The 21,944-nt window shown below is 50.9% G+C and overlaps 1 pseudogene; it reads right to left on the bottom strand.

Moving 5' to 3' along the window:
- LOC147866416 (uncharacterized) overlaps window positions 1-20,269 on the bottom strand; it is a 44,405-nt pseudogene extending 24,136 nt beyond the window's left edge.
- Between the last annotated feature and the right edge of the window lie 1,675 nt (window positions 20,270-21,944).

Raw genomic sequence — 21,944 nt, 5'->3', positions numbered from 1 at the left:
AGGGTACTCACTAGAAATTCAAAAAACAATTGAGGGTACGAAATAGAATTTCAAAAACTCAATGGTACAAAAAGTCACCACCACTCATACTAATGTAGAAATATATATATTGTGGTGGTCACATGGACCACACCTAGATTAGGCCCCTACCAAGCCCCATGCACCACACATAGACCACACCCAAATTAGGCCCCTACCAAGCCTCATGCACCACACCCAAACTAGGCCCCCACCAAGCCCCATAATTAGTAGAGCTAATTGGAGCGGGAGAACACCCTCCACGCTAAGAGAGAGTCTATAAAATGTAACTTGAGACATAATGAAAGGAGGGCTATTCTTGAGAGCATTTCACATCTTGAGCATTTCACATCTTGGTGGAGAAGACGGGCCAATCCACCCCAACTCACGACCCCAACAACGCCCGCCACGATGCAACACGACAACAACGACGGCAACGCAAACTCGATGAATCCGGAATTCCTACAACACAATCAAGGACACCAGCCCACATCGCCAATCGACCAACTGGTTCAAGCTCTGTCCAACATCATTTTACAAGTTAACCATACTAACCAAGCCATGTTGTCCTTTCTTTCAGCACGATCCGAGCCACAACAAAATCTCCCGGACTCTCGAGTTCGCCCAAAACCGTTCTCCGGCCTACAATCGGAAGACGTCCTCTCTTGGCTGGATCATTTCGAAATGGTGGCCAGTTACCACCAGTGGCCACACCCTCGGAAGGCAATGGAGATGAAGACACTCCTCGAGAATATCGCGGCAACATGGCTTGTACAACAACCCGAAGAGACACGCAACGACTGGGATCTGTTACGGGCAGCCATGATTCGGAATTTTGCTCATCAAGACTCCCGCCAGACGGCCCTACAACAACTTGAGTCAATTACCCAACAACCACGCGAACCCATCACCCAGTTCGCGGTTCGTTTTGTGCAGATCCTACGCCGGGCTGACGCCAACATGTCGGAGGACATGAAGTTGTTTTTCTTCTGGCCGCGTATACGACATGACCTCCGCCGCCGTGTACGCGATCAAGGCCCGACGACACTACACGAAGCCATCCTCACTGCCCAACGCATCGAAGCTGTAGACGCGCACGACATGCACACACCAGGTAATCTCAGTCATGATCATACAAACACTATACCAGCCGTCACTCCCATGGACATCGACATCCAGAACACGCAATTACGTGCCAAGCGTGCATTGCCCGAACGAGACAGCCAGGGACGCCCCAAATGTTTCTACTGCAACAACTATGGCCACATTCGGCGTCACTGCCGAAAGTGGCAGAATCACCAACAGAAGCAGAACGTCCAATTAGCTGACGCTGCCTCCCTCTCTGAGCTCCCGGAAAACTAATGCGCGGGGTGCCGCAAGGAGAGCCGCCCCCGCACGTCCACGTCTCCACGTCCTCAACTTCTCCCGTTTCTCCCACGATTGAGCCGCCCCCGCACGTCCACGCCTCCACTTCATCAACTTCGCCCGTTTGTACCACAATCGCCCGCCTCCAGCACACGACCCAAGAAGTTCTCCTCGACTCCGGCAGCAGCATCTCTTCCATCAGCGCAGATTTAGTCACCCAATTACAACTTCCCACGAGCCACGCACCGCCCATTAAAATCCTCTTCGGCGACCAACAACGGGTGTACCACTCACATACACAAGTCAGGTGCATGCTCACCATTAGTTCCGCCCAGATCCACCATCGTTTCTACGTCCTCCCACGCCAGTTGTTCCCAATCACCTTGGGATGTGATTGGTTCCTCCATAGTCGAGCCTGTCTCGATTTCTCCGCACAACAGCTCATCCTCCCAAATCACATTCCGATCGCGCTCTTCACTACTCCGCGGGATACCACCCACATCAGCAACACACAGTACCTGATATCACCGGCGGAGCGCATCAACGACATCAGACGGCTCCTCGCCACCTTTCCCTCGTTGTCTACACCACCTGTAAAACCTCCCTCAGTCCGTTTTCCGATTCACCACACGATTCCTACAGGCAACGCCCACCCCATCAACGCAGCTCCCCAACGTCGCTCGCCTCTCGACCACGAGCGCATCGACAACGCCGTCAAAACTATGCTCCAACAAGGGATTATCACACCTTCCAAGAGCGAGTGGATCTCGGAGCCACACATGGTAAAGAAAGGGGATGGTTCTTACCGCTTTTGTGTCGACTTCCAACAACTGAACCATGTCACCACCCATGACCGATACCCTCTCCCTCGTATCGATGACCTCCTCGACCAGCTTGGCAAATCAAAGTACTTCACCTCCCTCGATCTAGCCTCGGGATATTGGCAGATCCCGATGAATCCTCACGATGCCCACAAAACTGCATTCCGCACTAGGAAAGGCATTTTTCAGTTCACACGGATGCCCTTTGGCCTATCTGATGCGGGGAGCACATTCCAGCGAATGGCTGATGCCATCTTCGATGATCTCATCACCCGCCGTGTCGTCATCGTCTATCTAGACGATATTCTGGTACATACAAGCACTTGGGCAGAACACCTTCAAGTCCTTCGGGAGGTCCTAACTTGTGTTCAACGCTATCGATTGCAGCTGCAATGGAAGAAGTGCCGATGGGGTAGTACGTGCCTCCGCTTCCTTGGGTACGTCATCTCCTCCGACGGAATACAAATGGACCCGGAGAAGACAGAAGCAGTCCAAAAATTCCCACGCCCCACCACAGTCAAGCAGCTTCAACGCTTCCTCGGCCTCCTCACGTTCTCTCTTCGTTTCATCCCACGGCTAGCCGACCTGTCAGCCCCACTACGCGCGCTCCTACAAAAAGACGCACCCTTCCTATGGACCGAAGCCTGCGAATCCAGCTTCCTGTAGCTCAAGAGAACACTCCAAGCCTCTGACCTCCTGGCCCATCTGCAGACGGATGCCTCCAATGTCGGCCTTGGTGCGGTCCTGCTCCAATCCGACGACAACGACCAACTCCGCCTGATTGCCTACATCAGTCGGTCACTTACCAAAGCCGAACAAAATTACGCGACAACTGAAAAAGAGTTCCTCGCCATCGTCTGGGCATTCCATCGTTTCCACCCATACCTTCACGGATCAAATACATCAATCGAAACAGACCATCAGCCATTGCTCTCCCTCATAAAGAAGGCTCATCCACCCGGCCGCTTACTTCGTTGGGTTTTGGCGCTACAGGATTACACATTCACTCTGCGCTATCGCCATGGTCCACAAAACATCGTCGCCGATGGATTATCCCACATATCCTTTCAGGCGAACCAGATCACCTCCAACACAATCGATTTCCCCATATCCTCGTCCCAAATGGCCAACATGCAACAACACGACAAACAAATCCAAGATATCTGCCACCGCCTACGAGCTGAACCGACATCATCCCTCACCAAGCAATTCATGATCCAGGATAATGTCCTACTTTTTTGTCAAGTAGGCAAAGAACCCCGAGTCTACGTGCCTGAGCAACTACGCCAGTCTTACCTTCGTTTCTTCCATGATCACCCGTTGTCCGGCCACTTGGGTTTTCATAAGGTGCTCGACAAAATTCGTCGCAAATTCTATTGGCCTGGGCTACGCCACGAGGTCGCCTCCTACATCAAAGCATGCAACTTATGTCAGGCCATCAAATCACCTCAAGTGGCTCAAGGCCTCTTACATCCGATACAAGTTCAAGCTCCATTTGAAATCGTCGGATGGGACATTATGGGCCCCTTTCCCGAGTCACAAGGAGGGAACAAATTCATCCTCGTCATCACCGAGTACTTGACGCGTTGGGCTGAGACGGCCGCTATCCCAGATGCAAAGGCTATGACCATCGCCTCCAAACTATTGGAGAAAATCATCTTCCCCCACGGTTGCCCACTCCAAATCTTGTCCGATCGAGGACCCCAGTTCAACGGTGAGCTCCTACGCCTCCTTTCAACACAACTAGGAATCCAACAGTTATTCACGTCACCCTACCATCCGCAAACGAATGGGTTGACGGAGCGCCTCAATCGAACCTTAAAACAACAAATCTCAGCCTACATCGATCCGTTGCACTCAACCTGGGACCGAATCTTGCCCTTCGTTACGCATGCCTACAACACAACTGTGCAAGCCTCTACCCGCATTAGCCCATTTCGGGCCCTTTACGGAAGGGACCCGCGCTTACCCCCAGAAGTGGCAGTCCCGCAACCAACCACACGACTCCACGCTGACGCAGTGTCTTGGTGGTCCCACCTACAACAACTCCAGCCCCTCCTCCCCAAAGCCATCACGAGCAACCTGCACCAGGCACAACTACGCCAAAAACGACAACACGATATAGGCCGTGTCGACCATCTATACCACGTCAGTGACAAAGTCCTCGTCTACTTCCCCATCCGTCGTCGCGGTCTCAGCGAATCGCTCATGCACCGATGGATCGGTCCCTTCGAAGTTCAAAAGCAGATACGCGACACTACATACCTGCTCTGCCGCGCCTCCAACAACCGCTCTACCTTTGCTCACCAATCTCGCATGAAGCCCTTCCAACAACTACCACCGCCCCCGCCCACACTCATGCCTACGCCCACGCCCGTGTCATCCCCCCGTCTGGAACCGTCGTCCACGCCTCGTCGCGCTTCGACTGCACAGTAACTTTTTTTTTACAAGGGGGAATTGTGGTGGTCACATGGACCACACCTAGATTAGGCCCCTACCAAGCCCCATATGCACCACACATAGACCACACCCAAATTAGGCCCCTACCAAGCCTCATGCACCACACCCAAACTAGGCCCCCACCAAGCCCCATAATTAGTAGAGCTAATTGGAGCGGGAGAACACCCTCCACGCTAAGAGAGAGTCTATAAAATGTAACTTGAGACATAATGAAAGGAGGGCTATTCTTGAGAGCATTTCACAATATGTATACACATACATCCACAATCATTTTTAAACCCTGAACAACTTTATCACAATGGACAAGCCGATTGGTGTCTGATCCAATCATGCGTTATGTTGACCGAACGAGAAGGTTTGTGTCATGCCAGCTCCGATCGAAGTTATCGATCGTAGAGAAATGTTCTGGTCGAGGGATTTCCGACCGTTCAGAGAAGACCGATGGAGTTTCCGGTCAATGATTTTTTGGCATGGGCTTGTGGGTACGACGTGCAACGCACTGTCGCACGGGCGTGCCAGGTGTTACTCGTATAAGTGTACGGGAGGGTTAGGTGTAATGTGGAAGGTGGTGTGTGAGGTGTAATATGAAATGTGAATGTGTGAGTGTTAGGTGAGGTAAGTAGGTGTACCTACGTCCATTTGGCTTTTTGTAAAGATCTTCTATTATATAAATCCTCACTCATGGGGCATGAAAAAATGATATCGAAGTTACTCTAAATTGTGTCTGTCTCGATTCTCTCTCTCTCTCATTCGTTCTCTCTGTGCATCTCATCTCTCCCTCTCTCCTCTCACACTCGAACCCCCTTGGGAGGGGGATGGAGCTGATCTTGGCTCCACCCCCCACCCATAAACAATGACCCGGTTACGGAGAGAGCACAAAGACTTGCTAAACGGAGAAGGCGGCGAGAGGCTTTCCAGCAAGCAGCGGAAGAAATTCGAACGGATCGATCATTTTCCAAAGTGATCCGGAAAGTGGCGGAGGAGTCGCTCCGTCTGCAACAAAACGCCTACCCGGACGAAGGAAGCAGCTTAAGCAGTTTCCGGGAAGCAGAATCCCTTCTCTAGGCCTTAGTCGGAAGAGACGGCGAATCCGAAGCATTTCCAGCGCTGGAATCGGATTCGAAAGGGGGTTACAGCGCGCACACGAACTATCGCAGCAGTAACAACACCCCAGGAGGACCGGAGGACGAGGAATCGGATACAGTACCAACACCGGAACCAGAGTTGGCAGACCAGGAACCCCCGGCACTAGACGTGGAGCAACCTCCGGAGACGGAAGAAGACAAAGAAAGACCTCTGACACCGGATGTCGAGCCGGCAACACCAAGGGAAGACCGGCAAAGACCTCTGACGCCAACAGAACAGCAGGAAAGACCACCGACATCGCCAGCCCGCATACCGACACCGGACGACGACATGCCGTTCCAGTACTCCAAGTATCGGGATGACCCGGACGCGGAGGGTCATGTTCACGCGTTTCAACAAACATGGGAGGCGAACCATGTGTCACAACGGTTAACCGCGGCAGAAGAGGAACGATCTAAGATAGCCGAATTCGGCGTGACATTGGAAGGACCGGCCGCCAGATGGCACCGAACGCAGGATCGCAGCACCATCACCACCTTTGCAGACCTGAAAGACAAATTCTTGCACTTCTTTCAAAAGGAGGTGGACCAGAGAGAAATGGTGGGCCTATTTTATACCATCCGGCAGGACCCCGGGGAGAGCATTCCGCAGTTTGTCATCCGGTTTCAACGAATGCACAGTCAGCTTACCCGCGCTCCTCCGGAGGAAGAAACACAGGCTATATTCTTAGCTGCGCTCCGGGAACCTCTACGAACGGTATGCACAGTCATCGACTTTCGCACAAGCACCGTCGACCAGGTCATCGACCGGGTTAGAGAAATGGAGAAAACAAGCTCTTGGCTAACAATGGGAGCCCTCCAACGAGCGTTACCAACCAATGAGGACATGGCAAGCAATCCAATGCACGACCAGCTTGAATTCCGGACACTCGTCACTGGAGTGCACCATGCGGACGCACTGCTTACTCTGCCAATCTACGAGCCACACGATGGACCGGTGCGAATATAACTTATTGAATCGGCAAGCACCACCAATCCGGCAAATCGAGCCACGTAGCAGCCGAGACGAAGAAGACGAACGCTGGCGGCGAGAGGAGCGACATCGACCAGCACAAGATGTCCGGTACGACAATCGGCGAGAGAACTATGACCGGTACAAGAGATATGATGGGTATCGAGATTACAACAGACGGTACGAGCATCACAACCGGGATCATTCCCCCGGGTATCACCAACGACAGGAAGATTACGGGAGATATGACGACCAACCCCGGCAAGGGTGCCGCAACAAAAAGAACTTTAATAAAAAACGGCATTTCAAAAAAGGGAGCCAGTCACGTGAACCGGAAAAAGGCGCCTCAAGTAGCCAACCGGACCAAAGCCCCGCAGTTACCACAGGTCCTCCACCGGGGACAGGAAACAATGCCGAATCCAGCAATACCCGGAAAGCATATTGCTATTATTGCCGGCAAGAAGGACATTATAGTAATCAATGTCCAGCAAAGAGCTATGATAAGCGACCGGCAGTAAACATGGTAGTCGCCGAAGTCGCAGACCTACAACAGGTCACCACAAGGTATGTCTAGAGAAGTGTCTTAGACTATGTCTAGAGAAGTGTATGGCGTACCGGCTAAGCTTGAATCCGGCGAACTGTGTATTCGGAGTGTCCAGCGGAACGCTACTAGGGCATATTGTGAGCAAGGAAGGCATTGCCGTAGATCCGGACAAAGTAAAAGCAATCCTGGAGGCACCGGCACCAATAACGGCAAAGGCATTGAGTTGTTTCTTAGGACAAATCCGTTGGCATAGCCGAATGCTCCGGTATTTGGCGGACCTAGCTACACCACTGCATGCTGCGGTACACCGAACACCGTTCCAGTGGACCAACACCGAAGATAAGGCGTACCGGGCACTCAAAGTTCTATTGTCACAAGCGCCGGTAGTGCAACCCCCGGATTGGGCGAAGGAATTTCATGTGTTCGTGGATGCGTCCAACATTGCAATTGGGAGTGCGCTGATGCAACTTACAGAGGCAAGATGGTATCGGCCTGTATATTACACAAGCCGGAAGTTATCCCAAGCCGAACGAAATTACTCCACCACGGAAAGGGAAGCTTTAGGCATGATCTACAACGTAACAAAATTCAGGCACTATTTATTGGGGAGAAAGTTTTCCTTCCATGTAGATCATTCGGCACTCCTCTACCTAGTATCCAAAGCGTCACTTACTGGTAAGTTGGCTAACGAATATGCACCAATTTCGGAGAACCGGATTGCCTCCGGAGGAGATGAACCGGGACGAGAGGAAACGCCTGGCGGTACAAAGCCGGCACTTCTGTTTATTACAGGACACGCTATACCACAAAGGTGTGGACGGTATATGGCGACGAGCGGTGCGCAGCAACGAGAAAGAGGTAATACTACGGGAAGCACACTGCGGAGTCGCCGGAGGCCATTATGCTGGGGATGCTACGGCAAGGAAGATATGGCAAAGTGGCTTATGGTGGTCGACTACATTGAAAGACGCAGTCCGGTATGCGAAAGAGTGTGATCTATGCCAGCCAATGGGCCAGCCAACAGAACAAGTTAGGATGCCGCACCAGCCAATACTACCGCTGGAACCATTTCAGAAATGGGGACTGAATTTCGTCGGACCATTTAAACCACCGGTAATGAGAACTGGCAACCGGTATGTGATCGTCGCGACAGACTACTGCACTAAATGGGTGGAAGCCAAAGCCTTATGAGATAACACCGCGACGTCGACGACAAAATTCTTATATGAATGCATTTGGTGCCGGTATGGATGCCCCATAGAGCTGATAAGCGACCAAGGAGGGCACTTTCTTGGACAGGTGGTGGAGAGCTTGACGTCATTCTATGCGGTAGTACATAAACGGAGCACCCCGTACTACCCACAAGCCAACGGATTAGTGGAGTCAACAAACAAAACGCTACAGAATATCCTGCGCAAGATCGTCAATGAAAATCAGACAGATTGGGACACGAAGCTGCACAGTACGATCTGGGCTTACAAGACATTGTACAAAACAAGCATCCAAACAAAACTGTTCCGGTTAGCATTCGGATTAGAGGCAGTCATGCTGGTCGAATTCCAGGTACCGAGCTTACGGATTCAGATTCGGGAATGTTGTCCAGAGGATAGAAATGTAAAATTAGGAAATTAGCAAACACCGAGTCCGAGTATCATGGGCCGCCGACGGCTCGGCTGTGTATTAAGGGAAAAGTTATTTAAATGAGGAGCAGTACCTCAGAAAGAGAGGGAAGAAAACTATAGGCGGAAGCACTAGCTTAGTCATTCGTAATTAGATAAACTCGTAAGGTCACCAGCCATAGGCTGTGTTCTGTAATCCTTTTCTGCCATAGTAATATATCTTAATTGTGCCTATTTTGCTGCATGAGTCTGTGCTTTGATCCATACCTATGAGTTTCACGCCGCCACGTCTATCAAAACCTCGCTAGTGTTTTCTCTCTGAGCCCTGTATCTCTCTCGACGCCTCTGTTACGAGCCTTCACGTACCACGCCCTTGAAGACCGATAGACGGAGATCTATCGAAGGTGTTCACCCAAAGGAACGGGTAACACAATTTGGCATGCTCGGTTACAGTTGTGAGTGCACAGCGAACTTCGTTGAAGGTAACCACCAGCCGCCGTTACGGCGCCCTCTCGCACCACGAGGTCTCAGCCACCCGTCCGACGCCCTGAGCCAGTCGAAGGAACTTTCGACTCGGCGGTCACTGACCAATCCTTTCCCGATCAATCGGGGGCTTGTCCAGTGCAATCCTCGCCACCGGACACTCGATCGCGGGTTGATTCACCACCAGAACCCCCGTCGAGCCCTCCGGAGGTCAATCAACCGGAACTAAACCCTTTTCCGGTGCTACCAGAAGAACCACAATACGACATCATGCCATACCCATACCCACGATATGCCGACGGACCTGACGCGGAGTCACACGTCCGTGCCTTCATATCCACGTGGCAGGCTAACCACTCCACGCACCGCCTCACGCCGGGCGAAATCGATGCCTCGAAGATTGCCGAGTTCACACTCTCCCTCGATGGACCGGCCGCACAATGGTACTCTCGCCTCGAAATAGGAGAGGTCGCCACTTTCCAAATCGTGCGCACAAAGTTCCTTGAACTTTTTCATCGCGAGGTGCCTAAACGGGAACTGCTCCGGCAATTCTTCTCTATATGCCAGGAACCGCACGAAACGGTCGCGCAGTTCACGATCCGGTTCCAGGATCTCTACAGACAAGTGGCCGATGATGTCTCGGCACAACATATACCGGACACTTTCCTATCCAGTTTAAGAGAGCCTCTACGAACGACTCTCGCACTTACAAATTTTGCCAACCATACTATCGAACAAGTCATAGCGCGCTTTCTCGCCCTCATTCGAAACCAGCACGGCACGGCCTTCTCGATGACATCCTTGCAAAACGCTCTTCCCCAAGAGGACAATCGCTTTCGCCAAGCCCTCCAATGCACTGCGTGTTCAGGATTAGGGCACCTGGCCCTCGAATGTCCCCATCGACCACAGTGTCCGATCTGTCAGTCTCGAGCTCACACGGTCGAGCAGTGCGAATATAATACGCTAAACCGCACAACGCCGGCACCGGTCCGCCAGATCGAGCCACGAAATACATACTCTCGGCAGGACAAGCGATATATCTACCGAGACCAGGATAACGGCCAACCGCGATCCCCGGATCGATGGCGCCGAAACGACGACTACCAACGTGATAATCGTCGTGATTATTATCGCGATGACCGGCACGACGATTATGCTCAATACAATGACGATCGCGATGATCAGTATGACCGAAGGAACTCACGCATGGATCGGCGAAACGCCAATCGCAACACACACAACAATAGAAGACCTAATCACAACCGCCGACGGGACGCTCCTCAACATGACCAGCGCAACTCCAACGCACCTCGGAACAACCCACCACCAAACGAGACCGAGGATCAACAACAACAGCTTCCACACACAGACCGAGCGGACACCAGCAACTCGGCCAACGTGACATGTTTTAAATGTAACCAACCAGGCCACTACGCCACACAATGTTCGACAACCAACCGTGGCAAGGCACCCGCAGTAAACAGTATCATGGCCGATGTTCAAACGGTCACTACCCGGAGTAAAGCGCAGACTACTCAGTGGCAAATCCAGGATGAAGTACGACAGGCAGCAAAAGAATGGGTCGACACGGCCAATAAAAATAATGCCGCACGCATGCAAACTGACATGAAGGACGGGCCCAGTGAAGTACCACAAACCCCGGCACCATCCACGTCGTCGGAGGACAACCAGCTATGGGATGTTCTTACCAACTCCCGCATCTCGCTGCCCCTACATAAACTGCTACCACTCATGCCGAGATTTCGGGACACCCTAGCGGCACTACAGGCCAATACTAAGGTCGTGACACCACCGGTACACCTCACCGAAGCAAGAACCGGTCCACCACTCATGGATTCTCAGAACCCAGCCGTGCGAATCATCATTAAGGGACAAGACCTGCACAAATGCATCATCGACGGCGGATCCAGCGTAAACGTTATTAGCGAATCAACGTGTCTCAACCTCGGCCTGAATCAATGGGAACCATGCCCCTTTTGGCTTCGGATGGCCGACACCCGCTTTGTTCACCCCATTGGTTTAATCCGCCATCTCGACTTCACACTCGGAGGCCACATGTTCACGATCTCGGCCGTCGTGCTACGACTGGAGACACAAGGCGCCTACCCAATGTTACTAGGTCGACCATGGTTGCATACAGCGAATATCAAGCAACATTGGCAACGCAACATGATCTCGTTCCGAAGAGGGAAGACAAAAGTCTGAATCATCACTGAGGAACGAGTCCCCGTCGCCCTCAACACTTCGCCGTTATACGCGGAAGGGGTCCATATGCTCGACGGATTGGCCGATGAGGAGGTCGATGACTTCCTAGATGATCATCCCACGATCATTCCTCTCTTCGAAATCAATGCCTTACCAACCATCGAGCCATCTAAAGACGAGGAAGTCACGGAGGAGTCACCACCCCAGGATGAACCCGATGCAACCATAGTTGCCGAGCTACGTCATGCTCGGGAGGCTTTCGAACGTGAACTCGCCATTTCACAAAGAGTGAAAGCATCAACCCTGGAAACAATAAACCTCGGTTCGGACAAGAATCCCCGTACGGTACAAATTGCCAATAATCTACCAACCGGCGAACGGGCATGCCTCATAAAATTACTCACCGACTACCAGGATGTTTTCGCTTGTTCTTACACCGATATGAAGGGGCTGGATCCTCAATACTACCAACATCAAATTCACATCTTACCCGACACTCGGCCGGTTCAGCAGAGGCGCTACAGGATGAACCCCAACTACGCCGCTAAAGTCAAAGAGGAAATTGACAAGTTACTCCGAGTGGGCTTCATTCACCCTATTAAACGGGCTACATGGTTAAGCCCGATCGTAGTGGTCCCAAAGAAGAACGGAAAAATCCGCGTCTGCGTCGACTATCGGAAGCTTAACGCGGCAATAGTCACCAACGGTTTCCCTCTCCCATTCACGGATAGCGTCCTCGACACGGTAGCCGGCCACGAATGCTACAGTTTCCTCGACGGGTTCAGCGGCTATAACCAGATAAGAATGCACCTGGAGGATCAGGAGAAAACTGCTTTCGTCATGGAATGGGGTGTTTTTGTAGCAGAAGTTATGATGTTCGGTCTAAAAACGGCGCCGGCTACGTTCCAGCGCATCATCACCGAAATCTTTCATGACTACATCCCGGCGTTCATGCAAGTTCTTCTCGACGATTTCGCCGTGTATGGCCATCGATGGGAACACATGACCCAGTTACGACTCTGCCTGGACCGATGTCGCCAAGCTCGATTGAGTTTAAACCCCGCGAAATGCGCGTTCTTAGTCACCAGCGGCAACCTTCTCGGCCACATTGTCAGTCAAGAAGGCATCGCTATGGACCCGGATAAAGTAAAGGCAATCCTGGATGCCACCGCACCCTCGAATGCTAAGGCACTAAGCAGTTTTTTTGGGACAGATCCGGCGGCACAGCCGAATGATACGACACTTGGCCGATTTCGCGACACCCTTTCACGCGGCAGTCCATCGCCTTCCTTTCCAATGGACGTCAGTTGAGGACACGGCCTATCAGACCCTGAAACGAATGTTGTCACATGCCCCGGTGGTCCAGTCTCCGGTTTGGTCCGAACCGTTTCATGTCTTCGTAGATGCTTCGGACATAGCCATCGGAAGTGCTCTGATGCAATGCACACCCCCGAATTGGTATAGGCCCGTGTACTACACCAGCCGCTGGCTCTCGACCGCGGAAAAGAATTACTCCACCACCGAGCGAGAGGCTCTCGGTATGATTTATAGCATCAATAAATTTCGGCATTACCTCTTGGGCCGAAAATTTACCTTTCACGTGGATCACTCGGCCCTTCTTTATTTGGTCAATAAACAAGCCCTCACCGGACGGTTGGCTCGGTGGATGCTCCTACTACAAGAGTTTGATTTTCAGATTCAGCATCGACCCGGGGTACAACATGCCGTCACCGACTACTTGAGCCGTCTTGAGTCAGGAGAACCGGCGAAAACAACGTACGACAAGCTACCGGACGCCAGCCTATTTAACCTGACCACGGTACCAGACGATAACGGAGATGAATGGATCACGGAGATGACCCATTTTCTCACTACCGGTGTACCTCCCGAGCACATGACCCTTGACACGAGAAAACGCCTAGCAGTGCGTAGCCGGAATTTTTGCCTCATCTCGGACATTCTCTACCACAAAGGCTCGGACGGCATATGGCGCCGAGCGATTCGGCAATTCAAGAAGAACTCCGTTCTTCAAGAAGCCCACCAGGGAGCAGCTGGGGGACACTATGCCAGGGATTCCACGACAAGGAAAGTTTGGCAAAGTGGATTATGGTGGCCGACAACGAAGAAAGACGCTCACGAGTTTTGCCGGCAGTGTGATTTGTGCCAACGTCTGGGGCAACCAATGGAACAGTCACGGATGCCACACCAGCCGATTCTTCCGTTGGACCCATTTCAAAAATGGGGTTTGGATTTTGTAGGTCCTTTCAAACCACCCGCGGCCCGAACAGGGAATAGATATATTATCGTGGCCACGGATTACTGCACCAAATGGGTCGAGGCTAAGGCACTCCGAGATAACACGGCGGCATCCATGGCTAAATTTGTGTACGAGCACCTCTGGTGCCGTTACGGATGTCCAATCGATCTCGTTAGTGACCAAGGTGGGCACTTCATCAATCATATAATACGTTAGCTTACACACCACTACGCGGTGGTGCACAAGAAAAGCACACCATACTACCCGCAGGCGAACGGCTTGGCAGAATCGACCAATAAAATCCTCCAAACCATACTGAAGAAGATCGTCAATGAAAACAAGACCGATTGGGATGACAAACTCCAGAGCACGTTGTGGGCGTATCGTACGACTTTCAAAACAAGCATCCAATCGACCCCCTTTAGAATGACGTTCGGGTTAGAAGCCGTAATGCCCGTCGAGTTCCAAGTCCCGAGCCTCCGAGTTCAAGTCAAAGCACAGCTCCCCGAGCCCGAATCCGAGCAATACTGGCTTGAACAACTCCTCGAACTCGGGGAAGATAGGATAGAGAGTATGGCCCAGCTCGAACAATGCCAACGGCAACGCAAGGCTTTCGTGGATCGACATCGACATGGGCTGGAGAAGGAGCTCACCATTGGCAAACCAGTTCTTCTTTTCCAAACACAACTCGGGTCAATGCCGGGAAAATTAAGATTTTGGTGGACCGGTCCATTCTGGATTATCGACGAGTTCAACGGGACGTTCCAGCTCGGCACACTCGCCGGCGACACGGTCAAAAGCTGGGCCAATGGTTTTCGGCTTAGACCATATCGAGGGACTACACCACCCAACCCGTTTACCGAGCCACACGGCACCAACGAGACTCGGGAGATCACCACGAAGGACGCCACGTGTCCCCCTGAATAAGGACTCACCCACCTTCTTGAAATTAATAAAAGTAGTAGTAGGTAGGATTAACCATAGTTTAGCCACTGATTAGCTACACCTACACCACCCACCTAGGCACCCACAATTTTAGGAGCACCCCTCGCCACCACTCAGTTAGTACCTATTTAAGTTGTTCACACATGCAAACCACATGCAAAGCACTAGAAGCACCCCACTCACCTTCAAGACACGTGGTGCTAGTCACTTATTATGGCACCCACGACTCAGAATCTTTAGGATTCGTTGCAGGCACAAAACCCTAGGAATAAGTTACTAAAACCGTTTCCAAAACGCAGCACAGACCATTATCGCTCCCCATCTCCATTGCTCTCAAGATCAGAAACCCCATCTCACCCTCATCACGCTAAGCGCTCTTGCTCTCAATCTTTCGCTCTCATAACCTCTCTGCTGGACTTCCCCTTCCTGCTGTTCCTCCTGTGGCTCGCCCTCGCCTCATCACTTTGCTTCACGCTTCCACACAGTCGAACCCAGCCTCCATCTCCACCATGCCTCTTACCGCCTCAACAGAAACCCGCGCCTGGCTCCAGGAACGAGGAATGGGCGGTTACCTGAAGATCATCGATGCCCCCGCGCTTCCAGATGCCCAAACTGTGGCTAAACGTATAAGTCCCGAAGCCATCACCAACAACGTGCTTCGGGTTGTTTTGGACCTGCAACGGGGAGGGGACCATGAGGTCGACATACCCCCGGCATCAAAGATGAAGGCGTACTTCGGTGAGTACTCAGCCACAGGGAAGGCATATCGCACGTATGGCGGGCCCAACAAAGCTTTCGGGGAGATTGCTCGTATATTGATGGAGTATGCATTCGTGCATACGAACCCAACGAGCATGCCGCAGAACAAGGCAGCCATCATCATCAGCGCTTATGAAGGAAACAGAATCGATTGGGGAATCATCACAGGCGAGGGACTCCGCGCCGCCTTAGCTTCATTTCAGTCCGGTAAGAAGATGTTGTCTGTTCTTACCCACTTTTTGATGGTTCTATACCCACCCTCTTCGCTTCCTTCCCCTCGCATACTCACGTCCCCACCACCACCACGAAGGCAGAGAGAGAAATTCGTGGCCATCAGCCACGAAGCATGGGAGGAGCCCACATCGCCTTCACCCCTTGCCGCCGACCAAAAAACCGCATCTGCACCACCACCCGCCCAACCCCAACGAAAAAGGGTAGTTTCCGAGACCTGCCAAGAATGGGAGGAGGAGGTAGCCGCGGAAGACAACACGGCCGATGACGTCACCATTCGACAGCCAACGTCGCGCCCCTCGGTAACGTCCCCAGGACCTAGCCCACGCTCCAACACACAACAAGCTGCACCACCACGACCCCAGAAAAGGAAGTAGGCGGAGGAAACGACACTACCGGCCCCGGAACCCCAAACACAGCCAAGCAAAAGAAGACGACTCAACCGCAAGTCCTCGGAAAAACAGAAGGAGCCACATCAGGAGCAAGCCTTAGTGGTCAGACAGAGCAACCTGGCCATCACCCCTGCAGAGGCATCGCTGAACCAGGGAACGATCGAGCATGGGCAGACAACACGGATCTCAAAGGATGAAGTCCTCGGGTATAAGGACCTCCCCGCAGAGGCTTACGAATTTAGTGCGCTCCTACGCCTCGGTACGGCATTCGAGCTGGTCGACTTCCTCGCCAAAGCCCAAGTCGCGGCAGCCGCTTGAATGGCGGAAGAGCATGCCGAAACAAAAATGATTCAACGCGCGCTAATAGGTGAAATTGAGCCCCAGGAGGACAAGGCTTTATAAAAAATCGGGAGGAAGAAGCAGGCAAAACAGGCCGCTCTCCTCATGGAGGTCCCCGAGTTGAACACGGCCCTTATCGAGGCACATCGGGACCTGGATCGCACTACGCGGGCAGCCAAAGACATGGCCCGAAAGATAAAAATAGCCCAAAAACAGGCGAAGATGGCTACAGAACTATGGCATGCTGCGAACCAGAAGCTGGCAGCCTGGGAGCAAAACCGGCCGGAACAACAACTCCCAAGCCTTCCAGTAACGACCACCGAGGCCCTCCCAGCGCCTCCACGCATAACAATGATGGATGAAAGCACCATCACCGACTCAATCCTGAAGGTGCAGGCCAGTACACAAACGGACTCGTTACAAATGGTCGATGCCTGCACAACAACCGAGGCGGCCACGCCCATGGAGCTGACCGAACTACCCCCACCTTGTGCACCCAAGGAGGTGGCAACCCAAACAGAACCCCCGCTCCGGGATTACCGTGCAGAGCTTAAAGAAGAACAACGGCGAACCGAGAGACACGAACAACGGCATCAAGAGGCGATGGCTCACCTAAAAGAAGAAGCTTCCAAGCAGATGGCCGAGATAAGAGCCCAGGCCGACCAAAGGATACATGAGCAGAACGAAGCACTGGGCCGGGTACAAGTGCAAGCCGCAGCCAAGGAAGCCGAACTCAAAAGCAAGCTGGAGGAATACGCAGCCACAGTGGTGAAGAAAGAGAAGGAGGTTCTAGACCTACAAGCCGCGCTCGACAATGCAAAAGACTGGAACCAGCGGTAGGAGGAAAGAAATCGCCAACGGGAGGAGAGGATGAACGCGGAGAATGCCGAGCTGTAGAGTCAGCGTACGACCCTTAAAGAGATGGCTGACGAGTTTTTCATCAAATGCAAGCTACTTTCGGAGCAAAAAGACGCCTTATCGGATTCCTACTTCACCCTACAAGAAGAGAGAATCGTCGAACGGGAACAAATCTGGGCCACGTGTCAGAAAGAACTCGAGCAGGCCACCAAAGAACTCACCAAGCGTTATGAGTAGGCTCTCCAGCTCGTAACCGCGGATGCAAAGAACAGTCAGGCCATCTATGAGCTAAGGACACAGAAGATTCAAGCCGAGGTCGACGGCTTAAAACAGGAATTAGCAGCCATCCGAGCACAGCCCGGCATGGATGAGACACGCATCCGAATATTGATCGAGAAACAGCGCCAGCACCTTACCAAAAAGGTCGAGGAAACATTAAGTCGTGCAGGAGACAAATGGGCAGCCCAAGCTACCGAATTGCACATTTTACGCGCCGACGCCGAGAACCGACGGAAGGAGGGTCGTGGCTTCTACAAAATGGACGAAGCCAGCATTCAAAACCTGCGTGCAGATTTAACCGAGGATTACCAGTCCTTGGGAAAATCTCACACCGCGGCAATCGAGCAAATAATGGAGGACTTCAATGACGGTCAGATGTTGTTTCGCCTGGAAGCAGAAGCCTTCGAACGAGAACGACTCACAACCATCCCCACCAGCCCTCCAACGGCCACAGAGCATAAAGAAGAACCTCCTAGCAAGGAGATCACGGACACGGCACAGGAGGAACTTGCCCCGGCCAACAGACATCCCATGGACGCCCACACGGTACCAGAGCCTGTTGAAGTAGAGGTCAGTGCCCACGAACCCCCACCCCCACCAGAAGAATCGGCCGCACCTGAGGCAGACGTCCGAGAAGATATGCCACCCCCGGACCAAACTCAACCCCCCGCACTGACAGTCCAACCAGACCACCCTGCCACCACCCCGGACCCCGAAAGCATCCTCGACATCTTAAAGGAGGAATGAAACGAGGATCACGCCTAAAAGGCAATTTTTGTAATATTGTTAGTATTTTGTAAGTCGTGGGTCCGACGGACAAGGTCCTGTCCCACGGGCGTGCCAGGTGTTGTCCAGAGGACAAAAATGTAAAATTAGGAAATTAGCAAACGCCGAGTCCGAGTATCACGGGCCACCGACGGCTCGGCTGTGTATAAGGGAAAAGTTATTTAAACGAGGAGCAGTACCTCAGAAAGAGAGGGAAGAAAACTATAGGCGGAAGCATTAGCTTAGTCATTCGTAATTAGATAAACTCGTAAGGTCACCGGCCATAGGCCGTGTTCTGTAATCCTTTTCTGCCATAGTAATATATCTTAATTGTGCCTATTTTGTTGCATGAGTCTGTGCTTTGATCCATACCTATGAGTTTCACGCCGCCACGTCTATCAAAACCTCGCTAGTGTTTTCTCTTTGAGCCCTGTATCTCTCTCGACGCCTCTGTTACGAGCCTTCACGTACCACGCCCTTGAAGACCGATAGACGCAAATCTATCGAAGGTGTTCACCCAAAGGAACGGGTAACAGTCATCTGTTGGCCTAGTCATCCATTCCCGTTGTTGTTCACTGCGATTGTGCAGGAATCGTGGTCGCCGAAAACTCTGTTACTCCTAGGGCCGGACAACAGCCTAACACAGGGTGTCCACTTAATACACTTCACCAAAGGGTGGTACGGCAGAATGACTTATGGCACGACGCTTAATTAGACCTTAATCGATTACTTAACAATACATCATTAACACGCGTAAGATATACAATAAGCACAGAACAGTAATCAACACTAAAAGATTAAGGCAATAAGTTCTATTAATTATCCACTCCCGATTACATTGTAACCAGGCCTTTATATAGGTCTCCGGTGCGAAATACAAAACGGTGCCAACCGACACCTTTTCGGGATCGGTCCGGATCCGGATCGGCATACTGATTCTGGTCCATCCGTCCACAGACTACTAATTACAACAATTCCCGAATAAACTATTCCTTTTCACACTCTGGTTTGGACCTCCTTAAGCCTTCTTGCCAGCCGATAACATCCATGGGGGTCGCACCTTGGTACTGCGCACGCAAGTCGGTCGATGGTGGAGGGGGCCATCTTGGTGGGGAGTCAGATAGCGTACAAGCTTCGATGCGTTGGGCAATGAGGATTGCATCGTTGAAGGTCTTGGGACCTTGGTCCCGGGCACGGCGAGTGATGTCAGGGCGCAGATGGGGCCATAAGAAGAAAAGCTTGACATGCTCGGGCATGGTTGGATCAGCCCGGACGAGGAGTTGATTTAGGCGAACACCAAATTGGCCTATTGGTTCGTGCACTTGTTGTTGCAACGTCTCGAGTTGTTGCAATGCCGTTTGGGCCGAATTTTGATGGGCGAAGTTTTGCACGAGGAGATCCTGGAGGATCAGCCAGTTCTCCGTCACTTCGTTGGCTTGTTGTACGTACCAAGTGGCGGCGACATTTTCGAGCAAGGTGTGAACTTCCAAAGACTTGCGCTCATCAGACCATTTGTGGTAACTTGAGATCATCTCAAAGTGATACAACCATGCTAAGACATCCTCAGAGGGCAAGCTGGAGAAGGACTTTGGGCGAACCTTGGAATCGGGCCGATCTGGAGACCGATCGTTGGTAGCAGAGAGGAAGGAGAGCATAGCTTGGTTCGTGTGGCTTATTTGAAGCATGGCGTTGGAGAGGACTTACAAGAGTTGCTCCATTTGGAAGGGGGGTGGCCGCTCAGGAGGTTGCGGGAACTCAGCTTGCATAGGGGTATCGACTTCGACGGCGACGAGAGGGAATTGGTACGCCATGAACGAGGTGATAGTGGCTAAAATTTTACCCCGCTTCTCCACCAATTATGTGAAATGCACATAAATGGAATCCAAAACCAGCTTGCTTAGCTTCTTACTTCCTATTCAATTTATAGTCGTACAAAGGTACCCATTTGGGTTGGCTCTACTTAGCTACATGCATCCTAACAAGGGTATGCTAAAAGGGGCACAAAGGAACACATGCAGACCCAACATGAAGGCATGCACTTGCATCCAAGGGACACCACAATATTATAGATATTTTTTAAAAAGGTAAATAATTTTCAAATTCTAGAAGTATTTAACGTACTATACGTAAAATACGTATTTTATAAGTATTTAACATATTAAGAAAACGTATTTAACATATTTTTAAATTGGGAGGTACTATACGGGTATTAATACGTTAAATACGTATGGTATCCGTACCGTACCTAACGTACCTTACAACCTTGGTTGCATCATACTTTGATTTTGAAGTAGACAAAGTCATACATTCTTGAAGAGAAGATCTCCAAGAGATCATACCTCCCATAAACGGAAAACTATACCTTGAAGTAAACTTCTGACTATCAAAACAACCAACATAGTCAAAGTTCATGTGTCCAGAAATAGATACATCACACCCAAACATAGACACTTATCCGTGGCGTTATTTGGAAATCTTAATATCATCTTCACCACTTCCCAATGTTTCTTACCAAAGTTTGATAAGTGTGAGCACATCTATGAACATTTACATCCGTGGAAATACTCTTTTGCACACTAACATAAGGTGTAGTATCTTGAAACACCACTTTTCTCACATCCACTCCCTTTATAGGCTACTTATGCATCTTCTTTTGCACACTAACATAAGGTGTAATATCTTGAAATACTTTGGTGTAGAGTAGAATCACTCCACCTTATCAGAATTCCGTCTATTAAATATGTCTCTATCCCAGATGCCATGAAACTCCAATCACTTGAGTTCTAGCTATTTCCTATTACCTTTTATATTATCCAAAGAACCTCTGAGATTATGCACAATAATCTCTGTCCAAAATCCCAGAAATTATTTAGGTAGGTCTTTCTGTCACATTTTGAAATAACTTCAAACATCGAGCCTTCCAAATATACCAAATTGCAATACTAAGCAATTGTCATATTTGAGGTTTATCAGTCTCTATTTGTGGATTCAAAGGTATCAATGTTGTTTGCATCAAACAATGTCTCATAGCATAGTATCTACAAAGTCCTCTTGTTCATATACCATTGATTTATCTTGTACCACCACCCATAATACCACTCCCCATGTATACACTACTCGAGGATATACTAGTATTATTAATGTTACGATTCCTTTCCATATTTCCATCGCAAAACCACAATTCCACAAACAATGCTTGCCAATCTCTAGTAGATCCGTATAGAAATGGCACATCTTGTCAACATTCCCTTTTTGCCACCCATTAACTAGTATAGCTCTATGAACCAACAACTAATGAAAACAAACAATTTTCCTACTTATTTTTATGCCCCACAACCATTTCCAAAATGGTTTGAGATGTTGTGGAGAAAGTCCATTTTGTCTCCTAAAGACATTTGCAATTGGTTCTTTCCATGACCTAGCACCTAATATTTTTCTACCAATCTTCACAGAATATTGAAAAAAGGCACATGTTTTATCTTATCT

The sequence above is a fragment of the Azolla caroliniana genome, unplaced genomic scaffold (assembly GCF_043228905.1).
Source record: "Azolla caroliniana isolate FFs.n. ecotype wild unplaced genomic scaffold, voAzoCaro1.0.p SCAF_3, whole genome shotgun sequence".
Classification (NCBI taxonomy): Eukaryota; Viridiplantae; Streptophyta; class Polypodiopsida; order Salviniales; family Salviniaceae; genus Azolla; species Azolla caroliniana.
Note: the sequence above shows the minus strand (reverse complement) of the source record. Positions and strands in the feature narration are given on the sequence as shown.